Consider the following 12,262-nt stretch of genomic DNA (forward strand, 5'->3'; position numbering starts at 1 on the left):
TGGGTAGAAGATTGCCAAGATCACCACTGAAGAAAACTCATGGTAAGCAGGGGGGTGAAGCTAATGGAGATTTCCAGGAGAAATATAGAATATCTTCATTTGCAATTAGTCCTCCTGCTAATTACAATCCTATGACATGTTTAAGAAGTGGGGTTGATAGTGGTGGGAGTTCATTAGCAGCAATCATTGCCTTCAGTTTACCTCAAGGGGACTAATTGCCTTGGTGTCTAAGGACAGAAGTGCAGGCCTTAGCGTGGTTACCCGCCTCCATCCTGGCCTTGGCCTTGCCCGGGGGTGTCCCAGCGCCTCCCAAAGTGGGGTGCTCCCCCGCTTGTGGGTGCGGGGTGGCCCCAAAGATCTTGGGGACATTCAAGTGCTTTCTGCCAAACTGGGGCGTTTGGGGGGGGTTACAGGTTTGAGTCACCAAAACTGGTCATTTATTAAAATTTTACCCCGTTAAGGTTTTGGACTGCCGTTTCCCCAGGGGCGCGGGCCGGAGCCCCGGCGCGATGCGGCAGGGTTGGTGCAGTGCCCCGCGGCCGCGCATCTCCTGCGCATCCTCATGCCGCTTTTACGCGCCTGTACAGATCATCCACCACCACCTGCTGCTGCCCGGCACCGTCACTGGGGCCCGCTCCGTGGGGGAGCGCCGGTCCCACAGCGGCCCCGGGGGCAGGCGCAGCCGCCCCTCGCTTTACCCCCCCGCCCCAATTTCCCCGTCTCCGCCGAAGCGGCGCCTGCGCCTTTAAGAGGAAACGCATCTGTTTGTTATTCCCCCTCGCGCTCCACGCCGGCAGCGCCAGGGCCGCTCCCATTGGCTGCCGCCTCCCTGCGCGCGGCGGAGGGCGGGGCGAGGCGTGCGTCTGTGTGTGTGTGCGCGCCGGGCCGCGAGGGGGGGGGCGGGAGCACCCCTTGCCGGCCTCGCGTTCTGATTGGTCTTGAAAAAATGGGCTGCGGCTGGCGGTAACCAACCGCCGGGGTGTTGCTATGTGCCAGCGGGCGGCGATTGGTGCTGGGCGGTGCCGCTCAGGGCCGAGCAGGCTCGCGGGAGCGCCTATAAGCGGAGGGAAGCGGCAGGAGGGGAGGGCGCTGCGGGGCTGCCTGGTGCGCGTCGGCCGCCGCGCTCCGTCTGCGCTGGGGACGCGCTTGAGGCGGCCGCGCCGCGGCGAGTGAGTGCGGCGGGGGGAGAGGGCCGGGCGGCGGGGCCCTGCGGGGCGGCCCGGGGCGGGGGGGGCGGCAGGGCCGGGGTAAAGCCACCGCTCGGAGCTGCGCCACAACCGCGTCCATCACCCCCACACCCCCCCGCCCTGTCCCGCGGTGGGGCAGCGGGGGCGGCTGCGCGGGTTTGGGGAGGGTGGGGGGGGGTGTTGCGCTTCCTGAGGGCCGCCAGCCCCGCGGCGCGACCCCTCAGCGAGGCGACTTCTCCTCAGGGGGGTTGTGTCGCCTCAGGGGAGAGGGCCCGGGGGCCTGCGGCGCCCCTGGGGCGAGCGGCGGCATTTGTGTCTGCGGGGCCGGGTGAAGGGCTGGAGGTGGGGAGGGCAACAGGTCCCAGCCCGGGAGAGTGTCCCAGGGGCAGCGCGCAGGCGAGGGGAGAGGGGTTTGCCTTTCCCCCGGCGCTTGTAGCGAGGGAGGAGAGCAACAGGAGGGACCTGTGGCAGCGGGGCAGGGGCTGCCCGGCGGTGCCACCGCGGGAGGAGGAGGAGGGGCAAGGGGAATGGTCCTTCCTCACTAACCGTCTCGCTGTAGCGAGTAACTGCATAATAAAAGCCTGAACCCCCCCCAGGTGAGATCTGTGCCTGCCACGAAGGTGTGCGGGAGGCTTGCGACTCCAGGGAGAGGTGCAGCATCTTCCCCCCGGGTTCAGGGGGCACCTCCCGAGCCGTTGCCAGCACGGCGCGGAGAGCTGGCTGCTGACCAGGGAGAAGTGCCCTGCCGCCGCTCTATTTACCAACACTGCTGCCGGAGTCCCTGGAGACCAGGCCTTGCCCAGCTGCAGGCTGTGGCTCTGTGCTACAGAAGTGACATCATGCCTGGTGTGGCAAAAGAGAGATTGCAGGGCGCCTGGATCAGCCTGCGGAGAGGGCATCCTCAACCCTGCTTGATGCTTGGCGTTAAAGGCAGGCAGTTTCTGCGTGTGGTGCATTGAAACAGGTCCCCCACAGGAGAAGCAGGGGTAACTCGGCTGCTCTGTGTTGTTGCTCTAGCCTCTGCTTAAGGGTGTAGCAGCTTCCTCTTCTGCAGAGCACTATGCTGAGGGTGAGAACGTGCAGCGTCAAGGGTCCTTTGCCTTGTGCTTCTCCACTGAAACTTCTGGGTTTGATCAGAAAAGAAGTTTGAAATGACATAAGTAGCTGTGGAGTGAGCTACGGGGTCCACAGCTTCAGATTTTAATGCTGATTTTTGAAGCCAAAAACATTCAAAACGTTCCAGTTTAAAATGTGATTTTAACGGTGTAGAAAAAGAAGTTGAATCCTCACCCCCTTCCCCCACAATTTACTGAAGTCAATCTGTCCCCACTTTCTTCTGGTCTCTGTCTTAAAGTACAGAAAGAGGAAGGCCCCCCAAGTGTTCTTAGCTTGCAGACAACAATTAAGCAAGGGGTAGGATGGCTCACCTGCCTTCCTGACGTTACCTTCCTCAGGGCCTACTGCGTGCTCCACATAAGGATTTTTTGCTAATGCGTTTACAGTTACTTAAAGCTTATGCTGGGTAGCACAGAGAGGCCTTTGCTGAGTTAGGTGGTTGTTAACAAGAAGGTACTGAGAGCTCTACTTAAAGTCCGTGAGAGGATTCTGCCTGGAGAGGATGTATTTTGTGACTTCATTCTTGCAGAGCGCTCCCATTGATTTTGTTTAAGATCTCCTCGTGTTGGGATCCACGCCTCTGGTTTCTTGTAAACATTGTTTGCTGTGTAACAGCAGTACTTGAGTAGGGAGTTAAGATGTTCTCCTTTTCTCACTGGATCCCTAATTCTTGTTTCACAAAGTGAGCCTTGTGCTTTGAAGCTGAAGTTGGAAATGCTGTAGAGAGGGCAGAGACATTGCTTTCATCTGATGAAGATGTCAAGTGCTTCTCTTTTTTTTGTTTGTTTTTTTTTTTTTTTTAAGCTTTCTTTGCAAGGATGCCAGGATTGGAATAACTGGCAAAACTGTATTGGTTGTTGAGCTCCTTGTGTCCTCTGGATCCACAGATTTTGAATAAGTGATTTCCTTTCTTTGCTCTTTGGTGTGGGTAGTTGAGTCAGGGTTGTACTGAGGAAGACAGCATCACTACCTGTAAATCCACATTCCCTCAAAGGCTCCTTGACTCATGGATTGAGTACCTGTTGCTGAGAGAGAATTTAATTAAGGAACTGGTCACTCTGGTGTAGGTCCTGACTGGCAGTTTAGAAAGTGGGAGCTCCTTGATCTGTTGTGGTAGTACACAAGCATTGCAAGGATTGCAGAGGAGTAAAGCCATTTATTTCTTGGTCTTGCATCATGGCCTTGACTTTGACCATGTGTGTGGAAGCCTCTTGAAGAAATGCCAATAAACCTAGGCTTTCATTGGGCTTTGGTCATTAGCTGGCAAACCTTTGCTGGAACTTGAACGGAGTCTTCAACAGAGGTCAACTATGAATTGTTAGAGCAGTGGGCTTCAAGAGGGATCGCGAAGTGGTGTCTGGAATGGAGAAATGGAGAGTTCAGGTCTCTTAGCTGCTTTGAAGCTGGTCAGTGATGTTCAAGGCAGAATGGTGTAGCAGAGTGTATTTATTGCTTTGAAACCATAGCAAAACACACAGCTTCCTTTTTTTCCTCTCCTTGACAGAGACCTGTAAGTCGGTCCTTCAGAATGTTCCCTCTTTTCTGTGCCTGTCAATTCGGAGGTCTTGTCTTCCAGATCTAATCACAGCAGCTAAAGGCTAAGGATAGGTTTCCTTCTTTTTTTCCCAGAAGCCAAGGTGAGTCCACAGAAGAGATGGACTGTTCTGACTCAAGGATTTTTCAGTTTTTTAAAACAGCACTTTTGCTGGTAAATCAGCATGTCTGTTGGTGGTGTGATGCTGATTGAGGATCTGAATCTTTTTTCCCCAAAACAAAGACATTTTATAATTTGTCATCTTTGAGGGAAAGAAAATATGGTTTTCCAGGCAGGCTGCTGCTCAGGAGTGCTGGGTCCTGGGCCTGAATCACGCTCCCTGTTGCCCCTGCTCTTCATCCTCCGTGAAGTTTGGCTGTCGGTTCTCCCTCCGAGTCTGTTTTCTGCCATGACTTAGTTGTCTTTGTGTTCCTCGTTGGTCAGGGCAGGTAGTTGTCTTGTAAGCTGATTGCTCTTGCGTTCTGGCTTTGCGACCCTCTCCTCGATAGCCACGTCTGCCAGGGCTGTCTGAGAGCGTTTTCGCCTGCTGATGCGGATGTGTTGGACGTCGGGAGCAGCTTCGTCTCCGGAAGCGTCACTGGACTGGCCAAGCCACTTAAGGCTGCAGGAAATAACATAATTAATGAGACTTAGTTCTCTCACATCTTGTACCCGACAATCTCAAGTCACTTGACAATGCTAATTAAAGCTAATCACACTCCTCTGTTTTTAGTAAATAGCTATTACCCCTGCTTCACTCTTGCTTTAACAAATGATAGTGCCAGGCAATGTGAGTCATTGGAAGTTATGTGAATGCAACCGTAAGAGCTGCCTTCCGGTCCCTTCGCGCAGGCGTACACGTCCAGCTAGAGATCGTTTCTTTTACACCTGTTCAAGTGTTGGTATTGTGTGTTAAAAGGTGTCATGTTTTGCTGACTTAGTAAAATACGTGGCTTTTTGACTTTTTTTTTTTTTTACTGCCATTGTGACTTGTACAGAACTAAACTCCCGAGGTCGAGCAAAGGCTATTGAAAGTTTCAAAAGCTGCGGATGCTTTGAATTTGCCCTTCAGAGAACTTTTTGATCCGCTGAGAGGGAAGGCAGAGTGGTGTCAAAGCTGCACTCTCACTTCTCCTGTTTCACATTGGCAGTGACTTCGTTACGAGGACAAAAATGTAGTGTGGTATGACCTAGACGTTTGCATAGCTCAGCCACAGAACTCTGGAATATTGAAGTTTCACTGGTGAAATATTGCTAAAGGATAGCTCAGCAATATGTTATTAAAAACAGATTGTCCAACATCACAAAAAAAGTTGGAGTTAATAATTAACTGTGGGGGGGGAAAAAAAATCTTAATGAGAATCCCAGGAACTCCCAGCTCAAGCATGCGTCAGTAGGCACAGAACTGCAAGAGGTGAGTCAGTTCACATACCTTGGCGGTAACATGCAGGCTAGTGAGGATATCCAGGAGGAACTAACGACAGAAACTGGCAAGGTAACAGCTGACTTGACCCATCTTAAACTAGATTCAGTTATAAAGTGTCTGTCATGTGAAGATTCAAGCTATAAATCTTCACCTGACTTTGCCCCCTTGACATATGGGTTGCTAAATGAAAGCTGGAAGATGATGACTCACCTGCCATGGCAAGTATGTACCTCGTTAATATAGTAACTGTTGCATAAAAAGTGTTACTGGCAGAGATGGGTCGGAATTCAACACCCCATCCTTAGCTTTAGTCAGAAAAAGAGACAGATGGACCAGAGTAGAAAATGAAGTCACTGTCTCTCCCGTGACAGATGTGCTCCTGGGCAGCGCAAGGCTAGTTAAAAGATGCTCCTGGGAAGAACCCTCTGAGCAGATGATTTTGTGAGCAGGTGAAAGCTTACAGGATTTGACAAGGGGAGCTTGCAAATAGTAAGTCATGACAGGCAGCTGTGGCAGATCTTTTCTTTCAACTACAAATGACTTGAAGGATATTGGAAGGATACTTGCAATAGATCAATGTTCTCGCCGTGTTCCCTGTCACTACCTAGCCTTTATCAGGGAAACAGATGATCCATCCAGCAGCCCAAATTAATTGAATCCCAGTCATACCTGCATTTGCCAAAAAGGAAGATAATAGAGCAATGTAAGGAGCACAAAAGAAACATAACGATATAAGATGATTTGGATAGCTAGACTGTGCTACAATTAAAACAAATGAGGAAGTGAAGTTGGGAAGATAAAGAGTGTTTCCATTTTGCCAGTAATTGGTTGTTGGATGGGAAGAGCTTTTCCTTGATGTCTTTAGTTCAGGTTGAACAACAAGGCGAGGGTCTTTCATTTGTAGAACCCCGTGCACGCGTAAGACACAGGATGATGTCCTTATCTGTGGCTCCACATCTGACCCATTGCATTGAACATGTAGCAGAAGGATGGGTATGAATCGAAGAGCTGCATCTTGCAGCGTGTTTGAGCCGTTGCTGTTATCTCACTCGAGTGCATCATATCTACTTGGCCAATTCAGATGAGGGACCGTTAGCCCCTTGCGGGGGATGCTGGCAGGAGTTTTCGTGAAATGTAAAGGAGGAAATGGAGTCATTTGTGTTTTAAATTAGTTCAGCTTGCAGTTTTTGTTTATTTGTGGCACAAGTGGGATTTGCTGGTAGGAGCAAAAGTAAGTGCTGGCTTGTTTCAAATTTCTCCTGGCCAGCTGTGATGCTTTTCTGCCTGTAGGTCTCCTCCTGCTTTCGGTCACGCACGCTGGCATCTGCTGTAACTGGTTATTGAATTCAGCTGTGATGGAGCGTACCTGCAAAACAAAGGTGGGCAGCTTGCAGCTATAATGCTCGCCATGCTGCCTGTTATCAGCAGCGCAGGCTCTTCTGCATTGCAAAGATATTGCTGCCAGGCAACTCGGAGGAGAGTGGGAAGAGAATTCAGCCAGAGGTGTCAGTTATTCCTCAGCAGAGGCTGAATCTTGCAGTCCGTGTTCATGGGGTTTCAGAGACAGCCCAGAAAAGGTAACAAATTTTGAAGCCAGCCTTGTGAGATGATGCCTGTCCTAGCTGTCCTGTGCCTTTTGAGATGAAATTGTAAAGGGAACGATTTGATTAAAATTTCCAGAATGATTTCCCTTCGCTGCTTCCCAGTGGTGTCTGTGGTGTGTCTGGATTGTTTTGAACAGTGTGTTTTGTTCTGAAGAGCGGGGAGAGGTGAGTTAGCGGTTTTGACGCTGAGTGGTCCGAGTCCAGCCTTAGATCTGTAAGTGAAGTCAGAAAGTTCTCATGGTTGTCTGGGCTCTGCAGAAAGGAAAGAGGCATCTCTGCACCATCTTCACTGAGTTACTTTAACCTGTTCCTTCACTTTCCAGTCAGTTGTGCGCTGTAGTTCAAGACAAGGAATTTTTTTCTTTGAACGCAGGAGTCCTCTGGGCTTGCTTCTCACCACGTGGTTGCACTTGAGAACCTGAAAATGGGCTGGTGTGGGTGTTACCTATTTAAAAAATAGTAAGTGAAACTTTTAAATTTCATTTACTCTCCAAATTGACAGAAGGTAAATCAACTCTGTAAAGAACAATTATTTTTTTAAAAAATACTTTGTTTTTAATAAGTTATGGATTAATAGGGTATACAGTGACAAAGCTAGACAGACTTAAAAAAAATTCCAATGCAAAGTGAGTTTTAAAAATTTGGTGCTTTTAAGTTTCAACTCATTTTTATGTACCTTCCATGTCATTTTCATGGAAAGCCTCTCCATCAGAGGGGGACTAGAAATTTTGTTGTAGGGTTGCTGAATCTACTTTTGATGAGAACACTTGTGATAGACGATAGACTGACATATTGCCATTTTTTAAAAAAAAATAAAAAAACCCCCAACCTTTAAAAAACAATTAATATAACTGCAATGACAGTTTTGACAGGTTTAGTATTGATAGCTATTGAGCAGAATAACAACTCTGATGTTTTTCCTGACAGGCTGGCTGCGGTATGTGGAGCACGGCAGGTGCAGCACGGTTGGCGTTGTGCCTGTCCCTGATTCACTATGGCCAGATAGTCTTTAATTGCTTCTTGCTGAAGCTCTTTTTGATGCCCTCTAGTGGTTACCTGGCAATTGTCTGCAGTACTGTTTGTCATCAGTATCTCCTTCTTCCATCCATCCATCCATCCGGATCCTTCTTCCCAGAGTCACAAAGTCACAAAGTGCTTCCCAGCGTGCTGTCTCCAGTGTGCAGAAGAGAGAACTAGGGCCCGCAGAAATGAAGTGGCTTGCTAGGAGATATCCAGAGGAATGAAGGGGGTTAAGTATGTTTCTAGTTGAAGGCGGTCTAAATGAGAAACCTACCCCATGCTATTATTTGTATTGCAGTTGTGTCCATTTATCTGATAAAAGTAAATGCAGAGGCTTCCTGCTGGCCATCTTCCACCATTTCACTTGTTATTTTCCTGTCACCAAGGGCTTGCAAGGTTTTGAGAATGAGCTGAAGGAGCGCAGGCGTTGGCGGAGGACTCTTACGGTTCATGTATCAGCAAGGACTTTTGTTGAGCGTGCTAGTTCTGCTGAGCTGAATGCAGTGTCATCTCATCAAGTGTTTGAAATCGGTGCATTTCAGAAACTTGATACTGAAGGAGTAAAGGTACATTGTGTACACCCATATGCTATTTAAACTCCTTTCTTGGCTTCCCCTTGTGTTCCGTGTTTAAATTCAGAATGGTTTCTTGCAGGGCCTTTCACAATGTACATCCTACCCTCCTACCTTCAGATGATCTGGCTTCATCTTTTCCAAAGCTGTTGCAGTCCTTTGTGGTAGTGAGGATCTCCAGAGCTGCCCCAAACCAGGATCTTTTATTGCAGTACTACATCATCAGAGTATAAAAGCTCCTGAGCAGTGCCAGCTGTCTCTGAGGGTTCAGCACCTGAAATTCTGACACTAATTTTTATTCCATAGGGAAAACTGGCAAAACTGGGCATTAAACCCAAACTCTGATTTCAGCGTATCACCTTAGAGACTAGCCTTCCTCTTTCAAACTGCAATGCGTTAAGCAACATTAAAGCAGTTTCTGTGTCAAGAAAACCCTGGTAAGTAAGTGTGCTTACCTTAAGTATTTTCTTAGACTCATGCTAAGACCCTGGAGCAATGCAGGCTGCTACAGTTTGTGACCTTGTAGAAACAGAAAACTCCAAACCCAATTCCTCTTGTGCTTTCATTGCACTCAGCATAAGTACATCTCTAGCTCTTTCTATATTAATGAGAAGAGACACCAAAGAAGAAAGGTTGGGTTTCTAAATAGATGGATTTTTTCAGAGCTACTACAGGCAGCTTTCTATACTATTTTCTATGTTCTAATAAGTATTTAATGGACTAAAGTTTATCTTAAAAATCAAATAATCCGTAAAACAAACCCTCAGACCCAACAAACCTGTTGTTTGTCCTGCCAGAGCGAACAGGAACATTTGCATCTGAGCTGCATTGCACATGGGTTTTATGCAAAATTAGACTTGTGTGTGATAGTTTTTGTTCTCTGCCATTGTGGCATATGGACTTGTACAAGCAGTAGCCTTGTCTAGCAAGTGTTTGGCACAGACTTGGCATTCCTTCTTTTTTGTGTTTCCTGAACTGCGAACAGCTTCATGTGAAAAGTGGCTGTTGGACAGGTGGCGGGTGAATACTGAACCAAAAAGTTGTTTGAACAGCAAAATGTGTGTCATGGTTTTTCCTTCATGGAGGTGGCATCTGCTTGAAACTTAGCAGGATTAAGCAGGGCAGCCCTAACATACACAGTGCTTGCAAGCAGTACACTCAGCTGATTCTCTCACTGATAACCACAATAAATGATGTTGATAAGCTTTTTCCCTACAATTCTTTCCTTTTGTCTAAACCAGTTTTCTGGCTTCTTGTGAACTAATTAGTATGCACAATTTCTGTGCCATCAGTTTGAGTGTGTTCATCCCAGAGATAAATCTCTGTTAAAGAATGATAAAAGAAAAATAGTGAATTATGTTGGTGGTGACAGATACTTATCTCTCTAACAGTACTGGACATGATGATAAAGTAATCAAAGCATTATTTTTTTTAAAAGTGAATGGAATGACTTCACTAATGCCCGCTGTCAGTGAGGCTGGTGAATATTAACTCATCATTCTGAAAAACCAGAGGCTCAGCCTAAAATCATCCCCATGCCTTTGTTCTGCAGTAGAATGAATGCACTGTTGGCTGTTAAATGTGTTTTAATTCAAATGTGTTTGCTACTAGGACAGAAAAAAATACAGGAGGTTGTTTTTTGCATTGCTGAGGGCCATGGATCCTACTTAATACATTTCAAGATGATATTCAAGACAGAAGTGGGTCCTTACAAGCTCCTAGCTGTGCTCGTAGATGTAAGAATGCATTTCCTATTGTTTTTCCCTCCTCTCCCTTACTATGATGAGGACAGAGCTCTTGGTAGATAGTGCACACAAGCAATCAGACCGTCGGGCTGAATGCTGTACGAAGGTAGTGCCTTTATAAAGTATGGCAACCATATATGAGCTTATCCGAAGTTTTTTTCAAGACAGTTTCTTACCTAGGTGTCCCACCAAGACCTTAGCTCACAAATCTTTATTCTCTCCCCTGCCTTAAGCAAAGAGATCACATTTGGTTTGTGTTCTCAGCACAGTAGTGAGAACAGGAATTGCAATTAATCTGTGCTCTGATATCATCTCACTTGAATATTTTTTTTTTGGCCGCTTCTAAAAGGTCAAAATGTTTTTTGCTGACGTTAAAGGTGTTATGAGGTCAAATAAATGAATGCTCGTGAAAAGCTTTTGCAGAAAGCTGCATGCAGCAGATAATTTGTGTGTGCATGTGTGTGTGTTCATTTCTGCGTTAGATAAATGCAGTTGTAGTATTTCCTGTTTTACTCATTGTTCTAGAGCATTGATGCTTGGGAGGCCTGGACAGAGGGGTCAACAAACAACAGATTAAGGGATTGCTCTTACATTATTCTGGTTGGGTATCGTTTATGTCTCCATTTGGCTTTGAGGATGCCTGTGGACTGCTTTCTCCAGCTGTTGTGCTGCAGTGCTAAGCAGCTGATCAAAAAAGAAATGTTTGGCATGACAGTATGGGAGGGAAGTAGTAAAACTGGTGGTTGGTATACTTACCTTTCCGTGCTGAAGAAAAAGAGAGAGAGGGGATTGCACCATTTCGTCATAAATCAATGAAATATCTAAGGTTTAGACACAGCCTGTTTTCTCATTCAGAAATCGGGTAAAGCGATTGCCAGTCCTTCTTGTGCTTTCCTCCAGATGGTCTGTCCAATGTCATCTGCTTCTTTCAGACAGGGCTTGGTGCTTTGCCTTGGAATCCAGTTGCATTTGGCCCCAGAAAGAACACACTTAGTCTCCTGCTTCTGTGCACTTGGAGGACAAGGTACATGGCTCACAAATTCCAGGCTCCAAGATCTGTTAGGGCTGGGATATAGCATATCAGCTGCTGAATCAGGGGCTTGGAATTTGGGGATGATTCTCTTGTCTTGTGACTGTAAAGGTTGGCTCTTGGTTAGTTCAGGAAGGCTGGGATATGTTGTTTTTACTTACATCTCATCAGCAGAAAATAAGGAAGGATTCTGCTTTGTTTTGCATCTTGTTTCTGCCCTGTTGCAAACTTAGGGTTCAGTCCTCAAAGTGCTCCTCAGCTCGGAGGGGAAAACAATGCTGTCTAACAAAACTAACTCCGTTCTGGCAAAATTCTGGTGCATGTGGAGAACTGGGGCAGGGTGCAGACAAAGACTGCCTGATTTCTCTTCTCCGATTAGTGTAAAAGACAAATCTTGCTGAAATATAACGATGCAGCTGTGTACCAGTTAGTGCACAGGCAGCCTGCTTAGCTACAGGTTGGCCAGATAAATTCCTGGCAAGACCCCTTTTGACTGAACAAGAGGAGGGTTAGTTCCTTACAAGCTGGGAAGTCAGCCCTTCCGTGTCAGGACGGGTCTTCCAAAGCTCTCACTGTAACTTTAATTGGAAAAGGTTAATCTGATTAGTTAGTGTTTGCAAAGAGCTTTAGGGATGAAAAGTGCTATGTAAGTGCTGACTGTTATGAGCATGATAGATATGCTTTATCAGCAGTTTGTGGGATGAGTAAGACTCTTTTTTTTCCCCATTTGACTGTAAGAGAGCTGCCTTCTGGAGAGCAGGAGAAAAATATTTCAGAAAAAGGAGAAAATGGGTATCCTGTTGTCTGACTGGTGTCTGCCTCCTGTTGAGCACTGTGCATGGTCATAATATAATGGACCTTTGACTGCACCAAATGATGCCCGTGTGAGCCTGTGACAACCCTCCAGTATAGTGCTCGTAGGAGCTGTTTACTGGAAAGCTTGCAGATAGCGTGCCTGGCTGTCGGGGATTGTCCAGCTGGCAGTAGGTTCAGTGGGTGACGCTTTCAGAAACGCTAAAGCAACTTGG

The 12,262-nt window shown here is 47.3% G+C and overlaps 1 protein-coding gene across 7 annotated transcripts in view; it reads left to right on the forward strand.

The window, feature by feature from the left end:
• The first annotated feature begins 1,056 nt into the window (after window positions 1–1,056).
• The window catches only part of YPEL2 (yippee like 2), a 39,488-nt gene continuing 28,282 nt past the window's right edge, over window positions 1,057–12,262 (forward strand). For 4 of the 7 annotated variants that reach the window (XR_012631687.1, XR_012631686.1, XR_012631688.1 and 1 more), the window contains exon 1: window positions 1,057–1,169. The gene's annotated coding sequence lies outside the window, so the exon portion shown is untranslated. Of the gene's footprint in view, window positions 1,170–7,240; window positions 7,327–7,794; window positions 8,122–8,273; window positions 8,454–8,541; window positions 8,897–10,070; window positions 10,196–11,136; window positions 11,229–12,262 lie in introns of all 7 variants that reach the window. The other 3 variants (XM_074890407.1, XM_074890409.1, XM_074890408.1) reach the window with 3 other exon arrangements.

Source organism: Strix uralensis, chromosome 20 (genome assembly GCF_047716275.1).
Source record: "Strix uralensis isolate ZFMK-TIS-50842 chromosome 20, bStrUra1, whole genome shotgun sequence".
Classification (NCBI taxonomy): domain Eukaryota; kingdom Metazoa; phylum Chordata; class Aves; order Strigiformes; family Strigidae; genus Strix; species Strix uralensis.